This window comes from Microtus pennsylvanicus, chromosome 2 (assembly GCF_037038515.1).
Source record: "Microtus pennsylvanicus isolate mMicPen1 chromosome 2, mMicPen1.hap1, whole genome shotgun sequence".
Lineage (NCBI taxonomy): Eukaryota > Metazoa > Chordata > Mammalia > Rodentia > Cricetidae > Microtus > Microtus pennsylvanicus.
The window spans coordinates 50,493,545-50,518,052 of NC_134580.1; positions in this window are offsets into that span (position 1 = coordinate 50,493,545).

The window sequence follows — 24,508 nt, forward strand, 5'->3', positions numbered from 1 at the left end:
TTGCAGGATTCTGAGATTGACACAGCATTTGCTAGCATTAGCAACCTGAGGGCCATGCCAGGAAAAGCAATTTGTCTATTTTAAGTATGGGTATATAAATGTATCCCAATTGTAATCAAAGGAGAGTTGCTTTACTATTTGTATGACTGTCAAGTCTACATTCATTTGAAGCAAGAGGATTGAAATGGGATGTTAATCCCATCCATGCTGTGGCATGTGAGAACAAACTTGTCAATTGAATGAAGCAAAGGCACCTAGGAAGATTGGAAAATTGGAAGACTTCAAAAGAGGCATTTTAAAAAGCCTACAAGGTTACAACTTAATGCTGAACAATTGCTGCAGAGTAATCTGTCTCTACACTGCAAATATGTATTACTCACATTAGTCACATTAGTTAGTAATAAAGCTGCAAGTCTGGTGGGACAATCAAACTGAGGATTCTGATGAAGAGGGGTGGAGTTGGGAGAGATGCAAGCAAGTTGCCCAAGAAGCAAGATGCCAGAGGACTGGTAAAGCCATGGGCCATGCAGCAATACCTAGATTAATAGAAATGTGTTAATTTAAAAGTAAGAGACAGTTAATAATAAGCCTGAGTTATAGGCCAGGCATTTTGTAATTAATATAAACTTTTGTGTGTTTATGTGGGACTGGGAAGTTGAGACAGAAGAGCTTCAACTCTGTTTACAAGCAACTCATGGTTTTCTACATCAGAAAAGCATTTCAATATCAATAGGTAAGATTGAAAAATAAAAGAAGAAAGAGAATTATCATTATAAAATACAGTACTTGGGTTCTATATAGTAATCAATGTATTTTGATGGTAAAGGAAGGGTTAGAAATTGTGAATATGTTTAGGACAACTGAAATAAACTAGTTAAATGTATTTTTGAAACAGAAGATAATCAAAGATGGGTTCTTTTGCAAACATATAATTCAAAGTTTTTGAATCAGTATGTCTATTGTTAGCTACTTTATCAACCCTATAAGAATGTCATTTGTCAATAACAGAAAGTCATAGAAACTTGGCAGGCTCTAGATTACAATATGAAATTTATATTTTCTGAATTGACTATCTTCTTCTTCTTCCCTCTTCTGTCTGCAAACACTGGCCTCAGTCCTTCCTCTACCTGGGGGTTAAAAAGTTCTCCTTTTTCTCATCTTGGTGTTCAATTCTTCCTTCTTCATACAATGTCCAAGAGTCTTATTGTTCTCTCAGGAAATTACCTTCATTGTACATAATAAAAGAGGGGGGTGTGTATCATAGGTTGGAAAAGAGAGGGTAAGCCACTGGGAAATTTGGAAAACTTTACTGGTGATAGGCAGTTGTCCATATTTGTAAGACAATCTGTCACTTTTTAACCTTCATAAGGATGTTGAAAAGAATTCTGTTGCATTGCTTCAAATTACTGGGTTTATTAAATTCATGGCCGTATATGGTATATCACAGCAATGGCTGGCAATGCACAGATACCTTCTCTTCAGAAAGGACATATACAGTGGAAATAAACACACTTAAGATAGTATCTGAGAGGAGATATAGCTGAACTGAGGAGCAGAAGGGACTTACAAGTGCTGTGTAAGTTTGGACTTTACTCTGAAGCTAGAGCAAAAAAAGAAAGAAAAAGGCATTTGATTACAAACACTCTTGTAATTATGCACAGATTCTATTTGAATCTTTAAGATCTAGTCTGATGTAGTGCTGAGATGTTAATAAAAAGAAAATTGCTTTCATCTTGACCTTCTGTTTTATTGTTTCTTCCCCGGATTTATTATAGAACTATTATTGTTGGGGAAAATGTTAGCTTCCTGTTTGTGTTTCTGGAACCCTGAAGGGTATGGAAGTTGGCCAGTGTAGGCTCTATTAGGGAGCTGCCAGAAGAAGAAAAAACATTGCAGCACTTTTGTTTTATGTTGATACATTTCGCTAGAGGAAAGTCTATTCATTAAAAGTAAACTTGGAGGTCAATACCCAGAAAAAAAGCTAACTTCAGGCTAATTTATGTTAATTTCAAGAACCCTCAATGACTGCTTTTAAATAAATATGAATTTGGATTATCTGAGTGAAAGAAAAAAAACAAAGAAGTGGGGTGGGAGCTGGGGAGAAACATTGAGGAAGAAGATGATTAAAACAAAATTTAACTTCGTATGTATGAAGTGCCATAATAAAACCTGATTTTATATGCTGACTTAAAAATTAATCTAAACATTTCACACTTCCCCAAATCACTAAATTCTCCCAAGGAGAATTAAAAAAAAAACTGCATCAAATCATTCTCCAAACATTAGTGCCTCTCAACAATACTAGATGCCCATAATGGACAAATTTAAATATTTGCCGGATACATTTGTTTGTGTACTGCCAATTCTTGGAGAAAAGGTAACAGAGCAGATATGGCTTTTAAACTATAAATTTAGCCTATAATTTTGATTCTATAAGTTTATCTAATATAAAAGGAGACTGTACTTTAGTCTCCCAGCTTCCCAGACCCAGATAATCACACAGAAACTATATTAATTATAACACTGTTCAGCCAATGGCTAAGGTATCTTTTTAGGTAGCTCTTATATCTTAAGTTAACCCATTTCTATTAATCTGTAGATCACCATGAGACTGTGGCTTACTGCTAAGGTTCTGACATCTTTCTTTTTCAGCAGCTACATGGTGTCTCCCTGACTCTGCCCACTCTCTCTCTATATCTCTGTTTGTATTTTCTGACTGGCTATATTCTGCCCTGCCATAGGCCAACGCAGCTTCTTTATTAACCAATGGTAATAAAACATGTTCACAGCGTACAGAGGGGAATTTCACATCAATCTAAGGTTAATAAGACTCTGATACAAGCTTATAGACCTGAATTTTACCTTAGTTAATTCCAAGAGAGATGTAAGAATGGACATTTCTAATGACCAAATCCCCCATGCCCAGTAGCTCACCACTCAAAGACATTCTTTCAAGGCATTGATAGAGGCAGTAAAGGGAGTTGAATGTCTTTGGAGGAAATTTGATCTAAGTTAAGTTCAGATATACCCCCTCTGAATGGTCAGAACACTGTCCTGGGTCTGCTTGCCCAGATGACTACAGGGGAAGGAAGAAACCTGCAACTGCAGCATCCTTGTGTTTATCCTATCTGATTTCCCCTTTATTTTACCAAATAGGTCACTGCGTATTTCATGAATGAAATAGGATGTCATAGCTCCATGAAGCCTTCCTTTAAGAGCTAAATACGGATGACTGTGTATGGTATATAATGTTTTGCATAGTTAAAAATGAACACAAAGAGTCCAAAGTGGCAAGGGTTAGGAGGCCTCCAGAGAACAATGTTCCTATAGTGTGGTCCAGAAAAGTTTCTCTGGAAGGAAACATGAGGGTAGAGTCTGAATTCAGTGGAAAGTAAGACAGGATATATCTGGAGAAAGGGGGCCTGAGAAGACTGAATTGCAAGGAAGCCCTGAAGTGGGACAGGTTTTTCTGGGTGATGTAAAGAAGGAAGACAGTCCCAGCATAGAATTCAGAGGAAGAATAGGAAGCAAGGTACCGTATAGGGTAAGACCACAAGTGAGGCATGTGGAGTCTATTGTGACTTAAATGGGAGACAGCTGGAAAGTTTCAGACGAGGTGTGGTATGCACTGTCTCTGATTTTGAAGGATTTCTGCACCCACTGCATACAAATAACCTGGGGGCCATAGTAGACAGTGTTCCAAATGGCATTAAAATTTCTGCTCTCGTTCATCCACTGCAAGTAACTATCAGCAGATTGTAGCTTGCTTTTTAGCCAGGAGAATTCAGTGAAGATGATAGGGTATTGCTTCTGTGATTAGGGCGCAAGACTAAGTCTTCATTTTGTTCTTGTCTTGACTTTGAAACTATGTTGGAGACCTTCACAGAGAAAAGAGCCCAGGGCAGCAGCAGTGAGTGGCTAGCAGACAACCAAGAATGAAGCCCTCTGTTCAACGACTCTTGAGGAACTGAAATTTTGTTTACATCAATTATGCGGGCTTGAAAGTGAATCTTTTCCAGTCATGATTTCAGGTGCGATTATAGCCCTGGAACCAACCTGGATTGCAGTATCATTGGAAATCTTGATCAAGAGGACTCAGGTAAGCTTGCCCAGACCTTGCGGCCCACAGAAGCTATGACAGAATAAAAGTGCACAGGCTACAATGTAACAAAAGCGCTCCCTTTCAACAAAGCAATGCGATGGCTTATTTGTCAACCAGTGATTAGCACAGACAGTAAGGACAGATGGTGGGAGAATAGTCATCTAACATTATAATCAATGAGGCAGGCATCAGTGACATGGAGAAAGCGTACAGAAATGATTATGTGGGGTAAAAGATGGATTATAAGTTCAGAGCTCCTATTTTACTGATATATAAAATGTAAACTGTGCAAAGAAGAGGGAAGTGTATGATGGTGGCAAGATTTATGGCTAAACCATCTCAAGTTACTTTCTACTGACCTGTGGAGGACAAGGAGAGAAGTAAGAATATCGTTTCTTCTGTCTTTTTTTTTTAAAGCAATTTGTTGGGAGGTAATGTGGAAGATTGGAAACACTTGGAAACACGTGTTCTATCTCAGATGTGCTATGTTTGAGATGTCGACATTTCCAAGAAGATATTCTGGCTAGAATTCAGGGAGAAATTGCAGGTTGGATATACAACCATGGTGATTACATACCGTATTCTCACCTCCTCCCTGTGAAATGGTAAGTGTAGGTACATTCCATCCTCCAGGGCCAAGAAGAAAGTAAAACAGGAAGTGAAGATTCACAAGAATCCCTTAGGATCAAGAGGGAGGTTAAATGAGGAGTCAGGGAGAAGCCCTCCAGGCCATTGCTGAGGCCACTTGTTCCTTCCCAGGTGGGCAGAAAAGAAGAAAGTGAAGAAGTGCAGCCTTAGGAATTTGCTTCTAACATATTCTCTTATTCAAGGAGAACAAAGCTACCGATGGATAGATAAAAAGTGTCACATCATGCCTGGCATGAGTCTGTAAAGAGACACGTAAATGGTATTAGCAATAAGCACACGGCTTGATCATGAGCCTAGAGTGGGGTCTGGGAGGCAGTAAAGTACAGAGATGATAGAGGTTGGATGCCTGGGGTTAGGTGATGGTGTGGATCAGAGTTTCCAAAAGTTCCAGGTGTACTACTAGGAAATCAATTTTCTCTTATAACAGAGTAATAGTCTGCTGTTTTCTTGTTGAAGCTAGAACCAAGAGCTTCCCCAGAAGGGCTACATTTCTCTGGTAAAAGTCCCGAGGAGGAGCTGAATACAGGCACATAAAAGACGTTTCAGAGCAGTGATGGGATGTGTTCCTCGTTCTGTGAAGCAATCGTGCATGATCATTGGCATACTAATGACAGGCCTGAAGTTTCCACTTCACGTTAAAGGAATGTTGCGTGGTCCTCTATAAAAACTCAGAGGACTCTTGTGTTTTCATTTGCTTTCATGTGGGTTGAGTAGTTACTTCAACCACGAATATCCATCTGCAAGAATGCTTTTATGGGCACATATTAACTCATTTAATTCTCAGAATGACTCAGTATATCTTTGTTTTGCTTTGTTTTTTGTGTCTGCCTGGGGCTGAATGGAAGACTGCGCATGCTGGACAAGGAGCCTATCCATTAGGCAGGCAGAGTTTTAGTGGATGAAGCTGAAAGGAAAAGAAGTTAAGCAAATTAGGATTAAGCTGTTGACAAGTGGTAGAGCTGAGATTTGTAACCCGGATGAATACACTCCAATATTTCTCACGGTGTGATATTCTACTGCTTCACTTAAGTTCTTTATGCAGGAGGTCATACACTCATCTGAACACTAACTGAACTCAGTTAAGTCTGAAAATGTCTAGGGATGGTCTTAGACCAAATGTTTCTAATGGCAGTAAGGCTAGGAAGAGTGGTAGACATTTTTAGTCTGGTTTAGGATATGACCATTCCATAGTCATGTTCCAAGAAACTTTCAACATTACTGGACTATAACTTCACTTCTGACAAGCATCATCTTTATTTTCATTAAGCAAAGTACTTACTTTCTTCAAGCTCTTGTTTCTTTACTTGTAAAACAGGCACAGTTATACCACTTACAAAATTGTAAAAAAAAATTAAAAAAAGTATGGACAAATGCACCATTCAGAGTGATAACACTTTCTGATGATCTCCCCCAAGTACAAAAGCAAAGGAAGAGACTTCCTCATATCTTCTTTTGAAGGAAAAGAACAGTTGAGAAGATACCATGCTCCAGACACAGCTATATGCCCAGCATATGTCACTCATTCAATCTTCTGAATGCCACCAAAAGAAAACCAGATATTGATGTTACTAATTACAATTATAGATCAAACATTCCACCCAGAGTCGCGTGTTCTGCTAGCTCACAGACGGGCATTCGCACAGAAACACTGTGATTCTCACCAGTGTTTTTCTGTCTCAAGCATCCCGTTTCACGTTGCATTCATTTCACAGCAAGAACACAAAAAGACCGAGCATTTGATGTCAGGATATTTCTCATAACAGTGAAGAGGTTCATTCCTGAGCAGTTAGAATTCTGCCACAGAGCTCAGGCCTTAGCCAGAAGGCTTATTAGGATCCTAGGATCCTCACCAAGAATCCCCAAAGGTTTTTTGTTTTGTTTTTTTCAGAAAGGAAGGAAGTAATTGGCCTTCATGTACATTGCATCTCAACTTCTGTGACTGCATTTTGCTACTCGTAGGATTTGGCAAAGTTGGTGATGAGGCGACATGATAGAACTTTAAGGGTATCTGAGTCTAGAGTTGTCAAAGTTTGTGTTTGGAACTTTTCCGTTCAACCCCAGATAATCTGTGCTCTTAGAGGCAATGCCTCCTTTGTCTATTGTAATCTTCCTGTCTTTACTAGAAAAACTTGTGACTATTTAAGTAGGGCAGGGCCTTCTTAATTAAATTGGGATTATCAAATGGCAACCTAGCACCCATCCCATGACCACTGCTAACAGATACCCAACAAATTTACCTTTCTTATTTGCTGATGATAGAGAATATTCATAGACATTATTATAGACTTTGTATTCATAACAAAACTATTTTCTCCATAACAACTTTCAGCATCTCAGCCACCAGAGGACTGCAAATTCATTTGCTGGCTCACACTCTACTTTCAACATAGATGAGTAAAGTGTTTCCCAAATTCTGGCATAAAAATGTGCACTTAGCCTGTGGAAGATTAAGCTTCAGTTGGTTAGTAACACGTAGAGTTGTTCTGTGGAGCAAAATACCCTTTCTAAAATTGAAACGTAGACCCAAAAATGCTGCGACAAGCTGTTGAATGGTTGAAAGATATCATCAATCCAATGATGGAAGCCCACTCTTTTAAATGGAATGCTAACAGTAAAACTCCAGGGGTTGGATGTACCCTCAAGATTCAAACAAGGCAGCAGCCCACATGTTGAGAACCACTAATTTAGAATGGGTTTATGGGGTTAAATCAATACCTACAAGGGCTGACTTCTTTTGGAGGTACCAGAGGAGAATCTATTCCGTATTTTGTCAAGCTTCTTTCTGAAGGCTTCTGGCATTCCGTGACTTAGGGTTCCATCTATGACTCTATTTCATAATTCCTTCTACTGACTTGTGCCCTTGCTTCTATCCTCTTAAAATTCTGCTGATTAGATCTGGCTCATTAGCTAATCCAAAATTGTAGCTCTAACGCATGACATTGATTTTGAACAAGCCTGCAAAATCTTTTTAACCATAACAACCAGTACATTTGGAGGTTGAGTATTTGAATGGGAATGTTCATGAGAACCACAATTCAGCTTTCCCTAAGATCCTTGGAATTCTGCCACTCTGGAATGCTCCCATTATTGGTGAGGAGATTGGGGACTCAAGCGGACAGTTATTTTGGATGGGGGTCTATGGAAATTATATTCCATTATAAGCAATGTTGAAAACAAACTATTCCATCAAACCAGTTACTGAGAGAAAATATATATGTTAGGTTATTTCTGTCTGTTTTACGAACCAGATGATTCATGTCTATACCATACATTTCAAGAGAACAAGAGCTTTAATGATAGAGTTTCTATTAACTTCACCTTCAAAATGACAGCACAGCAAGAGAACACTGTCTAAGAAAGATGTTTAGGAAGAACTCAAACTCTGATGAGAACCATTACAAATCCCAAGCCCTCTCTCTCTGTCTCTCTCTGTCTCTCTCTCTGTCTCTCTCTGTCTCTCTCTCTGTCTCTCTCTGTCTCTCTCTCTGTCTCTGTCTCTCTCTCTCTCTCTCTCTGTCTCTCTCTCTCTCTCTGTCTCTCTCTCTCTCTCTGTCTCTCTCATTTGTAAGGAAGAACCACAACATGAATCTAAGAGATGGTCCAGCAGGTAAGGCCTTGCTGACTAGCCCGACAATATGATTTTGTTCCCCAGGTTCCATATGGTGGACCCACAAATTATTCTCTGAATTCTACATGTCATTGTGACACCCTCCCTACCCTCAGCCCCTCCCCCCAAACAATAATAAAACAAAACATGTCTAGAGCCCAGAAAATATTAAAAGCTACAATAGATATTTAATATTTTCTTTAAAAAAAACAAACATAGAATGTTTATTTAGTTCATGGGAGAAGTGCAGTGAGCATGACTCTAACTGCCTGCCAGGCATCTGTTCAAAATAGAATTAATGTTCTTTACAAATACTTACATCTTGTTGCAATAAAAGTTGGAAACCAGCCCCAAATGTTTCCAGCCTACACAAACAAAGAAACAAACAACAACAAAAACAGCCTTTCTTTTCCTTCTCACATCTGCAATTTCTGTATGTCACTTAGGGTACCTTAGTGTTTTACTGATGTCACTAAAGAGGACTGTGGTATTCTCAATACTAATACACTAAATTCAAACATGAATACAGGGTCAGGAGAGATGGCTTAGTAGTTAAAGGTCTTTATTGTTCTTTCAGAGGCCTCAACTTTGATTCCCAGCACACACATCAGAAAGCTCACAACTGCCCGTAATTCCAGCTCCAGGGTGTGCCATATTTTTTTCAGGCTTCTATGAGCACTGCCCCTCCCCCCTACACCTTGGCATTGCATGCACACAAATACAAAAACATATACAAAATAAAATGAAATCTTAAAAAGAAGAAACACAAACCCAACATTTATAACACTAAGTACCTAGAACAAAACCCATAGAGATCACAAATTTAAACAGTACTGTGATGCATTCAAAGATGAGCCAGCCTCTTCCAATCCTTCACGGTCCTGGTGGATCTGTTACAATATGTCTAAGAATTCATGAGAAGAAAGACAGGGCAGAAGGGTGCCAAGAATAAAACTCTAGGTAAAGTAACCACGGAAAATGCATTATGGTTGAAGTTAAATAGCCCCAGCCATTAACAAATAAGCAATTGCATCCAAATAAGAACAGCAGTAAGTCACCTGATGCTCCTCGCTAATGTTTTCCATTCTCTGGGAAAGTTTTCAGTTATGCAAAAGGACTTGACAGGCTCAAAAGATTCGGATAAAAGTCGGTTTAAAGGATCATTATGCTGTGACAACATACTAATTTCCACCCCTCCTGGCATGACTTTACAGAAGCTATACTACAGAGTTCAATGGTTTCACCCATTTCTTCTGTTAGCCTATATGTGACATTCTTTGTGTTGTTGGTATAGTCTACAAACAACCTGTAGAAAAGCAAAGGGAGAAATTTAAAATCTTATAAATGTTTGCCTGTGAATGTCGTTGATTTTTAAAATGGACTAAATTGTCGTCCTCTTCTGCTCCTTGTTTTGAGCTCCCATGTGTAATCATCAGACAGTGAGTGCCCTGTTAGGGTTTATTAAACCTTTTCCACATCCCAAGAGTCGCCATACCGTCAGTTGTTTTCATTAAAAGCACACACACGATCTTTTCAGCAAACTTCATTCCTTAAGATCTGGTCATTTTCCATTTAATTCAGCTTCCTCCCTCATTTGATTTTAGATTATGTAACTGTTGCCAAATTAGACATGTTATATTTTTTTTAAAAAGCCACCACTGCTTCCTATGATGTTGAATTAGTATTTCAGTTCGAGCCACCCACTGGAAATATCAATAGCCACTCATTCAAGTGACAAAATTAAATTTAGTTTTTCTTCTGACCGTGGCGTGGAAAGAATAGCTGATTTCACCATTCATTTGCCTGGCCTTATATAGATTTTCTAGTTCCACGATAAACATTCCAGAATCACAGAATATGAATTGAGTTCCTGTAATGCAGAAAGCAAGTTCTGCCAGGTTCTGAGCATTTGATCAATGAGAGATGATGTTGGAGACCCACCCAGCAATCAGGCCACGTGTTTCTCCATACACATGCTTCCTCCTAGTGAACAGCCCCTGCAAAAATGCCAGGTGAACCCTTTGCAAGCCTCACCTGCACTTAGCACACGGGTATGTGGCCCAGCTATCTTTACTAGATACAGGGAAATCTGCTGAGACACGGATGAGAAATGGGGAAGCGGAGGAAGAGGGGTAACGTTCTTCTCTTTGGTAGAGAGGATTTTGAGAAAGCTGTTTTCCTTTTGTGTGTGTGTGTGTGTGTGTGTGTGTGTAGCTGTATAAAAATACTATGCTGGGTTCATACTTTTCCTTTTCTTATCAGCTGGCTGAAATTCCATTGTGCATATATGCCACATGCCAGGAAATGGATGGGAGAGTGTGAGGGAAAGAAGGAGGCTGGGGAAGTTGTGGGGAATGAAAGAACAAAAACAATTTTTGTTTGGAAAATGTTATGATGAGTCTTAATTCTATGTAAGCTGATAAAAAATAAATAACTAAAAAAAAGCTATGCCAAGAGATTTGGCAGTCACCTTTCAATCAAAAAGGAAAAGGCTTCAGAAGAAAAGCCAACAAAGGGAGTTAGAAAGAACCTGATGGTTTCTCGGTGGTATTTTGAGCCATGGGAATCCCGTTTGAGTGTGGAACTTTTTCTTTGCCTCAGTGGAAATAGAGTTGCAGCTTCAGAGTTCACCTTTGCTTAAGAAGTTTATACCTCTGCCGTGGAAGGCATTTCATGGGATGGAACTTCCTAGTCTACCCTTCCCTTTGTGGTGTAGTTCTGATATCAGTGCTTCACTGTGTCTCTCTCCTAGATCTTTTGAGGTATCCCACATCAGTCCCGTCCCATCTGAACTCAAGAACAACCAAGTATACCTTTCTGTCAAGTTTCCACGGTCTTGTGACTTATAACTGCCCCCTGCTCTTTGCAAAGCAAACCCAACAAAGCCTTGGGTTTTCAGATCTCTAACTCATTTCTTATCCCTAAGAGATGTTCAGTGGAACATCATCTACTTGATGTAACCACTTGTGCTACATATTGGAAACTAATGGGCTTGTGTATCTTTGGAAGGATAGGTGGGCACTGGGCCTGGTTCTTATTTAGAAAGATGATCTTAGTAGTTGAAGCAGGGAAAATTTTACTTCATATGACACTGAAGTCACCAGATGTCATTCCTCTTTTCAACATCTTTAATTATGTAACTGAATGGATTGTATTTTTTCTTTCTTAATTTCTTCTAAAATCTTCTACAACCTGACCTAGTACCTAACAGCTCTCCAATAACTGCTCACTAAAGGGAATAATAAATCTTATATTTAAGCATTAAAGCTCAATACCATCATTGATATCTGTAGATGTTTCTCAATTAAATGAGAAAAGATACTGAGGATTAGTAAAATTATACAACTGTCAGAATTTATACAATAGGAACAAAGTCAGATGCATAACTCTGTCTCTTAGTCTATTGTTTATTTTTAATTTACTACATGTAATCTACACATTTGCAATCTATTCGATATAAAGGACCCCTGAAAATAGCCAGTATAGACTTCTAATGGCATATTGCTCTACCCACTGAGCAGAGCATTGTTCAACTCCCATCAGCACAGAGTGCGAAACTTTGGAGCAGTCATCTCTAAATGGGATGTCTTTACGAAATCCCTTCCCTCGAGGCTCAGAGATCCTTGTAGAAGAGGAGGCAGGAAGATAAAGGGGGCCAGAGGTGATGTATGACTCCAAGGGAACAATTTCTTCCACAATGGACTAAAACAAAGAACTCAAAGAGACCTGCAGAGTTCAAACTGCACAAACTATCATCACTGAAAAGGTGAATGTGCCTTACCATCCTGTGGTTACCCTCAACTATAAAACTATTTGCAATTGATACTTGCTGGGAAAGAGAAATCAGTTTTCTCCAACGCAGAGTCATTGGGTACATCAACTACCCCACAAGGTGGCCCCATGAGTAACTGACAATGCAAAATGGACTCCATGTCCTTTTGTGTATATTTTCTGTTTTGTTTTGGTGTTTTTAGCCTCATGTTGATTTCCATTTTTATTATTTTTCCTATGTTTTTCTGGGAAAGAGACATGGAGTTGGGTGGGTAGTGAGGTGGGAAGGATCTGAAAGGAGTTGAGGAAGGGGAAATAATATGATCAAAATACGCTGTATGAAAAAAATAAAGTTAAAAGATAACAGTATAAGTGTATATAGATACAAATGTCCGACTTTGATCTGAGAGACAATGTTTTGGATTATGATAGTCAAAACTGCCTACGGTGTCTTGCAGCCTATAGCCAAGATACCCAGATTTATGATCTTTATTTGTCAAATGTGAGCTTTGCTATCTCTTTAGAGATTTCCTCCCTGACTTTCAAATCCAAATTTGGAAAGCACTCCAGCCCCGTTTATTTTCTTCACATCACTTTCAATATTTTCACTCCTCTCAACTCCCCACAGAAAATTACACATTTGTTGGCTGGAAATGTACTCCAGGGGTAGAACATTGACCCTTTGATTCCAGCGCCACAAGACAAAATTACATGTTTGCTTTGTGTGTTTTTTCCTATTTGTTTGCATCTCTTCCCAGAGGGCAAATCTATGTCTATTCTATTCTCACCCTCACTCTAAATCCAGCACTTCAAATGACTTTCAACACACAGTAGGCATACAATGCCTATTCAGCCATCAGCTAGCTACAGAATATTTCAAATAACAGCATATGGAAAGGTGAAAAAAAATCAAGCAAAAATAATGCCCTTTGGGGGCTTCTAATCCACTATGATAAAACTATATATATTTGAGGACTATCAGAAGCCACCATTTCAAAGATGCACTGTAGACTTTACATTAAACAATGAAAATAGTATTTCAGTTCTGTCCTGATGTTGCTATTGATATTCTGATGCATACTAAATCTTGAGACAGGAAAAACACAATAAAAGGGCATCTTAAAATTGATGAAATGCAGCAGAGTGCATGTTAAATGGTGACAAGCAGTAATGAGAAATATACCGTAGGCAGTATTTATCAAGTATGTATGTGCCTTGCCGTGATGAATGAATTATATATAGAAGTGAGTCATCAGGAAAAACGTAGATATATTGAGCAGGAACTAACCCTTTATTCACAAGGCACATTGTGACTTCAGTGGCAGATACAGCCTAATACTAGCTATGACAATTCTTATTCTATGTACTTGAACAATTTTTTGAGTCTCTGTTTGTTAATCAGCAATATTTACCAAAGTCAATGAAATTAAAAGATGTTCTGTATATGGATATTTTAACTATTTTTATAATTTTATTGAATAACTTCAGAAATGAAACTCATTTAATTTCTTTACAAATTAAAACAATTAAAATATAAATACATTATTTCTTCCTTTCCTTTCTTTTCCTTTTCCCTTTCTTTTCTTTTTTTTATCTTCCTTTCCTTTTCTTCCTTCAAATGCTCCCATGTTCCCCCCAAACTCTCTCTCAAATGGATGATTTCTTTTTCTTTGATTACTATTGTTACACACACACATTATATGTGAACATACACATATATGTAAACACACACATAAATATGACCTGTTAAGTTTTCTTAGTGTTGTGGTGTATATGATTTTAGGGCTGACTACTTAATAGTAAATATAGTTAGTGGGCACACACCTATGAAAAATGAATTCTCACTCTTTAAACAGTGATTAGCAGCCATTAGTTCCTTGTCTAGTGGAAGGGTTTCATGAGGTTTCTCTCTTTCATGTTAGCATGTGTTTCCCGGTCTTGCTTAGGTAGCCATATTGATGAAGTGTCACGGGTGTACATAAGGAACATTTTCATTACTGCCTTCGAAATGAGTAGAGGCATCCATCCATCCACTCAACTGAAGCCTCACTTGAGAGCTAAACAGCAGTAGCTTTACAGGAAAACACTACTGTTTTCTGGAACACACAGGAAAATCCTATGGAATACATACACCCTGGGTTTTCCTCATCTTTCCCACAGGGAGTGACCCTTCCCGGCAATGAGCTGTCTATCTCAGCAGCCCACAATGAGTTGCTAACCTTACAAGGTTCTAAGGAGATGGAGATGATGCTTCATGCTCTTGTAAGAGAGCCAGAGCTCTCATCCTCCACCCTACCACAGTGTCTAGTTCTTAGGTAATGCAAAACAACATGGGCATGACGAGCATCCAAGCCTTATTTAGATGAACATGGCTCATGGAGCATGAGCTCAGCTCCAGGCCTGCTAGCTGACATGCCAATTTGCTCAGTGCTCCTCTAAAAATGGCTTAGCTAGGTTTTTTCTATCTTAGGAAATGAGTAAAACATTTAAAAAAAAAACCAAAATATGCCAAACTCAAATTCTTGTTAAAATCTTGAAGTCTCTCTCTAAGCAAAAATAACCTTCTTCTGGATTCAGAGGTCAAAAACACTGTTAGAAAAAAAAGTAACAACTCGTGAAGGAGAATTCCAATTCAGCCAGCCGTGTGCCAAAATCAACACCTCGTTGACGCAGCTGTGGTGCTGCCAGAGGAGAACTCCAGCATCAGACATCCCTGGCTCTTCTAGTCTGAGTGGAAAGAGCAGAAGATGGGAAGAGAGGAAAACAGGTCACGAAACCAACAAGGTGCAGCGTGTCTCACAGCCAAGCCCCTAGTTCATAGCCTTCAATGTTGTTGACCAGTTCCTCTTGAGTCAACAAGACATTTGTGGTCTCACACCCACAGGCTCCAGGCAAATCAGGATTTTAAACATAGACAAAACTACTCTTTAGCTGACAAATCCCCAAGAGCTTACTTACAAATAATAGAAAATGATTTTAATGAAGTTTTGTGAAAACAACCATCGCATTTGAAAGGCCACAGAGGTTTTGAAAAAAAAATCTAGGGTTCAGACTGTCTTCATTTCAGGGTTCATCTGTTTTTAACTGTGCCATCTTGTACTAGACATTCCTCTGTGTATTTATTTGGTCCTTATTTTTATCCTTGTTATGTACCACACTGATACCGTATTGGCCATGTTTGAACTTGCACACCTCTTATTTTATTGGGAAGGTCAGGTGATTAAGTAATCATATGATATTTATCAATCTATATGAGTTATGGAAATGTTATCTTTTACCTTTTAATTTAGATGACAAATTGATACCATTCATGTAAAGATAGAATTATAAAATAATACTTTATGAATGAGTATATCATTTTTACATCTTTGTGTGTTTATGAATGTATATATGTCGTGTGTGTGTCTGCAGGTATACATGTGCTATAGCATACCTAGAGGTTATGGACAGCTGCAGTGTTAATATTCACCTTCCACCTTGTTTGAGAGAGCTTTTGTTTGCAGGTAGACTCTAGGCTTGGTTGCCTGTAAGCTTCTGCGGATTCTCCTATATTCACTTCCCAGCTTGTTTTACGAGTGTAGGGATTCGGGATGAGCCTGATGCCATGTCCAACTTTTACATGATTCTGGGGATCTGACCTCATGTCTCATATCTACACGCAAATATTTTACTCCCTGAGCCATTTCTCTAGCTAGGTGATCATTTCTCCCATTCAAGTGCTGACCATCCTTAGTTTCCTATATCAGAAAGGGCCTGCCATCGTGAGAGTGTTTGACTCCAGACTAGAAACCCATTCTAATTTCAAACAAGCTGTTTTAAAGAATGGGAGAACCCTTATCCACAGTCATCAAGACTGTCCAGTATCATCCACCCCGGGCCTTCCTCCTGAATGAGACAAACTCTTGGTCTTTCTATCCTAAGAGCAATGGGTATGACATCAGTAGGTAAAACAAGGTACATGTCTGCTTTAGCTATCACACAGTCTTGTTACCAGGAAAAACCAATATAAAGTATGGTGGGAGGAAAGATTAGTTTGCAAATGGTGTCTTAAGCTGATATCTGTGGTCAAAACCTTTGAACCCCTATTGCCCAAAGAACAATAGCAGCTATTGTTAACGCTGTGGTCTTTCCCTACAGCCTTGTTTCTTTCTCTACAACATGAAATGCTAGTGATTACAGCCTCTTTCAGCCTTGTTTGTTTGCCCTCCTGTGGAACCAAATTCCCCCAAGTACCTGTCCCTTTGTTACTTGTTATCCACACACCCCATACCCCATCCACTCCTGGTCCATGAGTAATCTTTCTCCTATCTAGGGTGCCTTCCCTTCTTGGGCATCCCACTTAAAACTCTGCCAGTTCCTCAAAACAACTGTTTCTCATGAAGCCTTCTTCGCAGATGCCATTCCCATTCCATTTCAGGGATGCCCATCTTGTCTTCTAAACCAAACTCTTCATATAAGTTCTATGTTTATGCCGTCTGACCATTGCAGTAAGGGAGGGTGGCTCTCCTGGAGCCAGTACAGGACACACCCAGATACCAAATTCCCACGTCAAATGAGATTTATTACTCTAGAAGGGCAAGCAGAGGGTGGAGCAGGGGTGGAGAGGTAGGAGTTGGTGGAGGGATGGGGGGTTACAAAGGCAAACAGCAAACACCAAGCAGATGGTTTTATTTTTTGTTATTTTGTTTTGTTTTGTTATCAGGAGTGAGTTTTTAAGGAAAAAAAAGGATGAGTCTGTGCTAGGGTGAGTTAGTAAATTCTGACTGGACATTATTAGGCAAATAATGAATTATAATTGTTAGTCCTTGATATTTTGTCTCAGTAATGAGTCATTGGCCCAATAAGGGAATGGAACTTGGGGCCTGCCTTTAGGAATGTGACAGTTTTTAGCAAGGGAGAGGGAAAGGGCTAACGAAGCCAAACCTGCCGGCACCATGTTCGCCATGCTTGGGCCTTCTAGAGAGCTCTTCAACTACGTTTATGAATCTTTTTGGAAAGCATGTAAAAGCTAGGGGAAACTCTGAGGAAGAGATCAGATAAGAGGAAACAAGCATATATAGTCATCTAACACAGTCTAACCCAGCGGCAAGTGAGAGGCTTCTGCCATGGAGTCACTTGAGGACACGTGTGTCCTAAGTGGCTTGACTTTCAGGGTCCTCAAATAATTTATGTTTTCTAAATCAAGTTTTTTTTTTCCTCTTATGCAGGTGGGAATTGCAGAATGACTTTTCTTTACAATTACAAAATTCTCCTGGACAATGACCTTGGCAGTTGTGTTGACATAACACCAAGTACAACCATTCTCTAATAACTCAGCAATAAATTTTTATTGAAGATGGGGTACCTAAGGTTTTAAAGACACTGTTTTAAGTGCTTCGTGCATTTTAATTCTTTTCCTTTTTGCAGAGAAGTTACAAAGGGTGAGTACTGACATTATCTTCTCCATTTTCAAGATGGAGAAATGGAAGCCCAAAGAAATAGGATGGAGCTATTATTTAACCAGTGAGCTAAGATGCAAAAGCCGGCAATCTAGCGCCATAGCCTGAACTCATGAGCACTACACCCTACTGTCCTTCGTCTACAAAATCTCCATATAGCTTGATTCTCTAAGCTGCTGAACTGCCAGCTCTCCAGCCAATGTTGTCCAAGTCTTTTCTTATACCTATTAGTTTAGGGGGAAAAAATGTAAAAGGTCGCATACATTTAAAAAAAATCCCCTCTTCCACACTTCCCCATGGGCTTGCTGTTGGAACTTCTGCTTTTGTTTTTCTTTCATCTCCCCTACAGCTAACAGCCACTATTGCAGGGGCACAGCTTCCTTCAAACACAAACACTGGTAAGTACCAAGCTGTTAGGAATCCAAACAGCTCCTGAATCAGTCACTGTTTGCCGCTTCCTCTAACAAATATCTCTTTGAGATTCAGGAGTGATTCAGTCACACCTCCCACACCTGCCAGGCAGAAATCAGCTGTCCAATCTCTGAGCTGCCAGGAAGCACACAAGTTTAAAGGGAAAAAACCAACTACAGGCCAGCCTAGAGTCATGATGCACTTGGGAGTAGACCGCAACCCTCACTGTGGAAAACTCAGTAGCCTGGAGAGGAACCCTGGAGAGATAAATATTGAAGTAGGAGAAATAATGACACAACAATGTTGCTATTAACCAACATAAAAACATCTCTTTGAAAGAATAGCAAGGGGCTGGAGAGATGGAGAGATAGCTCAGTGGTTAAGGATGATTTCTGGTCTTCCAGAAGTTCCAAATTCTGCCCCCAGCACCCCTGTCAGGTCCCTCACAACTCTCTGGATAACCAACTCCAGTGCTTCCTCCAGTACCCCCCCCCACACACACATGGCACCCATTCATATAGACATACACCCGTATGCCTATATAAAAATTAATGATAAAAAAAGAAAAACTCCACAGAAGAGATGATGGAAAGATTGCAAGAGCCAGAGGTGGTGTTCCACAGAAACAGCGTCTTCCAAGCCCAACAGGGCTGTTACACATTTGAACTCACGAATCTATGGGATCACGCAAGCCCTGAGCATGTTCAAACCAGACAAACACCAGCCCTGGCAAGCAGAAGTGCACACACAGACATACCCCTAATCAAGAAGCTCTTTGCCATTGATAGCCCTTGGGAATGGGAAAATCCGTTTTCTTTTCTTTTATTTATTTATTTATTTATTTAGGATTTCTGCCTCCTCCCTGCAACCGCCTCCCATTTCCCTCCCCCTCCCCCGATCAAGTCACCCTCCCTCATCTGCTCGAAGAGCAATCAGGGTTCCCTGACCTGTGGGAAGCCCAAGGACCGCCCACCTCTACCCAGGTCTCCTAAGGTGAGCTTATAATGCTTGTTCCTAGAGAAGCTAAGTAAGAAGGTGAACCCAAAGACAAACACATAGTCATCCTCATGAACATTAACCTTCATCAGGCGATGAAAGGAGACAGAGACAGAGGAGCACGGGACAGAAATCTCAAGGTCCAAATCAGGAGCAGAAGGAGACGGAGCACGAGCAAGGACCTCAGGACCGCGAGGGGTGCACCCACACACTGAGACAATGGGGATGTTCTATCGGGAACTCACCAAGGCCAGCTGGCCTGGGTCTGGAAAAGCATGGGATAAATCCAGACTAGCTGGACATAGAGGACAATGAGGAATACTGAGAACTCAGGAACAATCGCAGTGGGTTTTTGATCCTACTGCACGTACTGGCTTTGGGGGAGCCTAGGCAGTTTGGATGCTCACCTTAGGAAAATCCGTTTTCTATGGTGGAACGTCGCTGCGTCTATCAGCCACACTCCAGGACAGACCTAATGCCTAGGAGTAGCCAATCAACGCAAAACAACCTCCATGGTTTTTTTCAGTGATTTTTTTTGTTTTATTATTATTTTTGGTCTAATTGATTTTTTGTTTGTTTTTTTCTTCTGAGGCAGAGGAAGAGAGAACGTAACTTTGGGTGACTTAGGAGGTGGGGAAGATCTAGGGAAGTGCGCGGAAAGAATATGATCAAAGTAGTTTGTATATTTTTTCTTTTAAATAAAAAGTACATTATATGGATCTATAAATTTCCCAATTAGCTAAAAAAAATAAAGAAAATTTTAAGCACCCCCCTTCAAGACCTCTATACAGCAAATATTCTCATCTCATTCTAAATCAATTTCTTCTCTCGATTATAGGCCGTGAACCTTCTGAAATTGAATGAGAAGTTGGTATGAGCTTACCTACATGTTTGTTTTTTGTTTTGTTTTTCTTTTTTCTAGGCAGAAAACCTCTCATTTTTCAAACTTTATCTTGCTAAGAAAACATTTTTGTCACAAACTGAAGTTGAAACAAATACTTCATCTATTGTGAGCCCAGCCTTTGGTTTCTCTGTGCAAAATGCTTCCAGGTGGCTTAGAAGTTCAAATATTCCTTTGTCTTTTTTGGAACCCATCCCAGCAAGAGAAGCAATGTGTCTTTTGAGGGAAGAAAGCAGCCAAGCCCGGATAGCACCTACCAAACACCAGGAGGTGACCTTGACTTCTCCCATTTCTAGTCCTCCAGCAGTGCCTTGTGGTGCTCAGGGTAATATGAGCTGTCAGAGGTGATTGTATTGGCTCTGAGGAGGAATGGCCATGACAGAAGTTGGTTTGCCTTATTTTTGTGCATTGCTTGTTGCGATCCAGAGTCAACCCCCATCTTCCTCTCCTTCCCAGATTCTAGCCTTGGCTATTGTTTTTGCCCACAAATCTCTTCCTGCTCACTTCTCAATTGTCCCTGATTCTTCCTTCTGTCCTTCTCCCCCACCTTCTTCATGTCTTTTCTACATAGTCCATGTAGATCTGGAAATTGGAATTATTCTGCCGAAGCCTCCAGAGTGCTGGAATTACGGGCTTGGTTTACGCGACTGTAATACAACTTCACATTCTCGATTATAAACACTCTGACCTTGTGTGCACTCCAGTCTTGTTGAACTACTCGCTGCAAGGATAACATTTGATTTATTTGTAATGTATACTCCTCAGGGAAGAAACTACAAGTCCAAAAGCCAGTCAGTTAGTCTTGTAACACCAGATGCTTTGTTTTTTAATGATACAAAGTGGGTCAACGTTGTAGAAATTATGGATATTAAATTATACATTGTAAAGGGGGAAATATTGTCTGCAAGAGACAGAAGTTGATGGTTTGAGTTAAAGAGGGCTAAAAACCAGTCGGAGGCCACCCCTGACTGCTGTGACAAGGAAGGAGCATCTGAGCCTGGCAAATCTTAGTCCCTAGTATTTAAATGTCCCAAGTTCTACCAACCAAGCTAACCAGGAAGCCTACGCCTTAGCATTTACTGTAATAAGTTAAATTAACGTTTTCTTCTATGTGGGTAATAGCAGCCAAAAATGTGGTAAACACTGGCTTAAAGCATTTTCATATTTCCTAAGCCTTTGTCTAAATACAGAAGGCACCCCCCCCCTTTATTTTTAAAACCACTCCTTCAGGCTTGATTTTCAGCTGTCCTGGATTCCATTCTGATTCTAGAAATACTGGTTTGTTGGGCAGAACCACTGTAGTTTGCACTCTTCTTCTGGGTCCTGTTACACGAGAATCACTTTTGCAAGTGGTGCTCATAACTTCATCAAAGTTATTAACTCATACTGGGTCACAATTTGGGAACTGATTGTTAATAAGTATATGTGAATATGCCCATTTCTCCAATAAGAGAAACTAATCTTTACTTTCTTCTAACTCTTGGGTGCTCTGAAGACATCGCAAACACTTTGCGATTCTGCATAATAAAATTAATTGAATTTCAGCTTCAAAAAAACCAGTCCATCTAGGAAAGGCAGCGGAGATAATTAGAAACATAGACTCTGAAATTAGACTCTGTGACCCCAAATCTAGCTGTTGACGGTCTGTAAGTTAGCTAACAGCTCTCATCACAGAAACACAAACAACAGTATCCTTGCCAGTGTGTTATGTGTAAAACCTTCATGCAGCATTTACAGACTGTGAGCATTCAAGATATTGTTATTGTTTGGGAAAACAATAAACACAAAATATATAGAAAATATAGTAATACTTAAAAAACTTACAAATCTCACGTCTGCACCTGGCAGAAATACTTCCCTGTGTCTATCTTCTTATTATTTTGCTTTCTTTATCTTACTTGGTTTGTTTGTTGTGTTGGGAGCAGAACTGAAAGCCATGTGAACATGAATTAAATGCTTTACTGTTGAGCTATATCACCAACCTGTCTTGGTGTTTTCTCTTTTAATTGACAAGTAAAAATTATACATATTTATATTGTACCATATAATGCCTTAATACATGTTTATACTGTATGATAGTCAAACCAAACTAAGTTTGTCTATCTCTTCAAACAGATCTATTTCTTGGGTATGAAAACATTTAAATTACTTTCAGGTAAGACTGAAATAGACCATACATTAGAGGTTCTTTTTTATATTTAGGTTTTTTTTTTTTATTTTATTTTCGCGACAGGGTTGCTCCGTAGCTTTTGGTTCCTGTCCTGGAACTAGCTCTTGTAGACCAGGCTGGCCTTGAACTCACAGAGATCTGCCTGCCTCTGCCTCCTGAGTGCTGGGATTAAAGGCGTGCGCCACCACCGCCCAGCTATATTTAGTTTCTTAAAGGCTTTTCTGTCCATTTTGAGTGTTAATAAAAGGAGGATCAAGGAAATTAATTGTCAAGGACAGCTAGAGAAACTTAGAATGCTTTAGGACTCATAAACTGGTACATGATTTGGTACTGCTAGAATCCTGATTCTAGCAGCACGTGCAGATGTATTCAATGACTAGAATATCCATTTTCATAAACCAAACCTCAGAGGCTGGAAACACTGAGAGACACACAGTGAATTTGCCAAAGTCATTTTGACTGCAAGTGATGGAGCTGAAACTCGTTTTCCCAACTCTCAGAACCTGAGGGTTTAATGAGGTTAGTCCTGGTGTTAGCTACTCAGGGGTCCCTCTGCTCCATGTCTGACATTTCCATCACAGGAAGCAATTCTTGTGCCTGAGCATCAAACTACTTCACTCACGGTTAAGATGTACCAGTAACTTTCCACTGTCTCTGGAAGCAGTGGTCAAAGTTGGAGTGGAGAGACAGGCTTTTGAATACCTAGTAGATACTAAGTAAGCATTTTCTGGATAAGCTGATAGAATTTTTATCCTTAGACAGACTTTATCTCCTGTTTATTATGTTGTCTATTCATTGAACATTACATGACTTTGTTCCCTGCTTGTAATAGTTTCTCTTCTCATTCCTTTGACAAGATACTTGATAAAAAGCGATTTAAGAAAGGGAAGATTCGTGGTAGCTCAGAGTTTGAAGACACCGTCTGTCATGGGCAGGAAGTATTGATAGTTGGAATGATACAGCTGACCACATTGTGTCCATAATCAGAAAGCAAAGAAAGCTCAATGCTCAGCTCAGTTTCTCTTTTGTATCCAGTCAGAGATCCTAGTACATGAGAGGCTATACTCACATTCAGGGCAGGCTTCCCTCCTCAGGTAAATCTTTCTGGAAATATCTTCATAGACACATCAGATAGAGGTAGTTTCCATGATAATTCTGCACCCAGTCAGATTGACGAGGAAAAGTCTCCACCATACTTCTTTAACTTAATATTTACATGAAGGTGTTCTTTTATGTTCAAGATTTTATAGAAAAGCCTTTGTTTTAGAGAAGCAATTCAGACATAGATTAATTTCTCTAAGAACCATTTCATCCTCTGTTGTAAGCCTCTGTTTCCCAAGGTTAGATTTAGTTAAGGAAAGTTCTTTCCCAGATAGAAGCAGCCAGTTGTCCATTAAAAAAGTAGTTCTAAGGATTCCCATCTATCTTGTCTCCATTAGGTAAGGCATAGACAAATTTCACATGAGTTTTCAAACAATAAGAATTGTTAAATTAGAATGACCAGCTCTCCACAATTATATTGGAAGGAACCCTGGATAAGCTTGTTTCTTTAATGTGCTATTGTTATGAATATTTGTTTGCTCAGAATGAATGTTTGGTTGGATATTTATTTGAAAAGCATGCCACTGTTTAATTAAGATACCAGTTCTTGGGACTAGAATATATATCTGGATTTCAAGAAACTCCAGTTGAAGTAATTGCAGTGATTGGCAGCAAAGGTCACATGTTTTGTCAGCAAGAAGTCAGACCTCTTTAGCCGATTGAAACAAAGCTCTGTGTTAAGGGCTGCTGATATTTTTGGCTGCTGATATTTTTTGGTCCTGGTTCTATAATATGCATCTGCAGAGACACCATAAATTTGGCAAATAATTTGTAACTTAACAGTGCTTCCTCTTATGTGTCTGTGCTAGGATGTCTGGTCTCAGACTTTGGCATGGGGAGATATAGAAAAGTGTAACCCACAGAAACTATAATGGCCATGTCAAACTCTTGCAGGTTGAATGTCATATCTTCTTTCCAGATTCTTATTTTGAATCTGACCACCCCCAATGGAGTGATATTAGAAAGCGGTGGCAGAGGTGAGAATGGGAAATCAGGAGGATGGAATCCACAGATCCATAGGTTTAAGTGTAAGCCAGAAATACGCTTAAGTTTTGGCCAAACAGTATTGCAAATAATATGGTTTCTCTGTGATTATTATGGGACTGCACAGGATGGAAACCTCCTACAATAAATTTGTGCAATAACCTGAGAAAGTTTGGGAAGGATTCTAGGCAAAAGAAAAAACAAAAAACAAAACAAACAAACAAACAAAAAAACCAGTGAAGCACGGCTTAACGCCATGGATCCTATAAAAGAGGTTTTCCTGATTCAATGGTAGCAGAAAAAATGCTATGCAGTTTTAAAGCAGCAGCTTTCTGGGCTGTGCTGCCAGTGCAAACTTCTGACTCTTTCAGGAGACTGG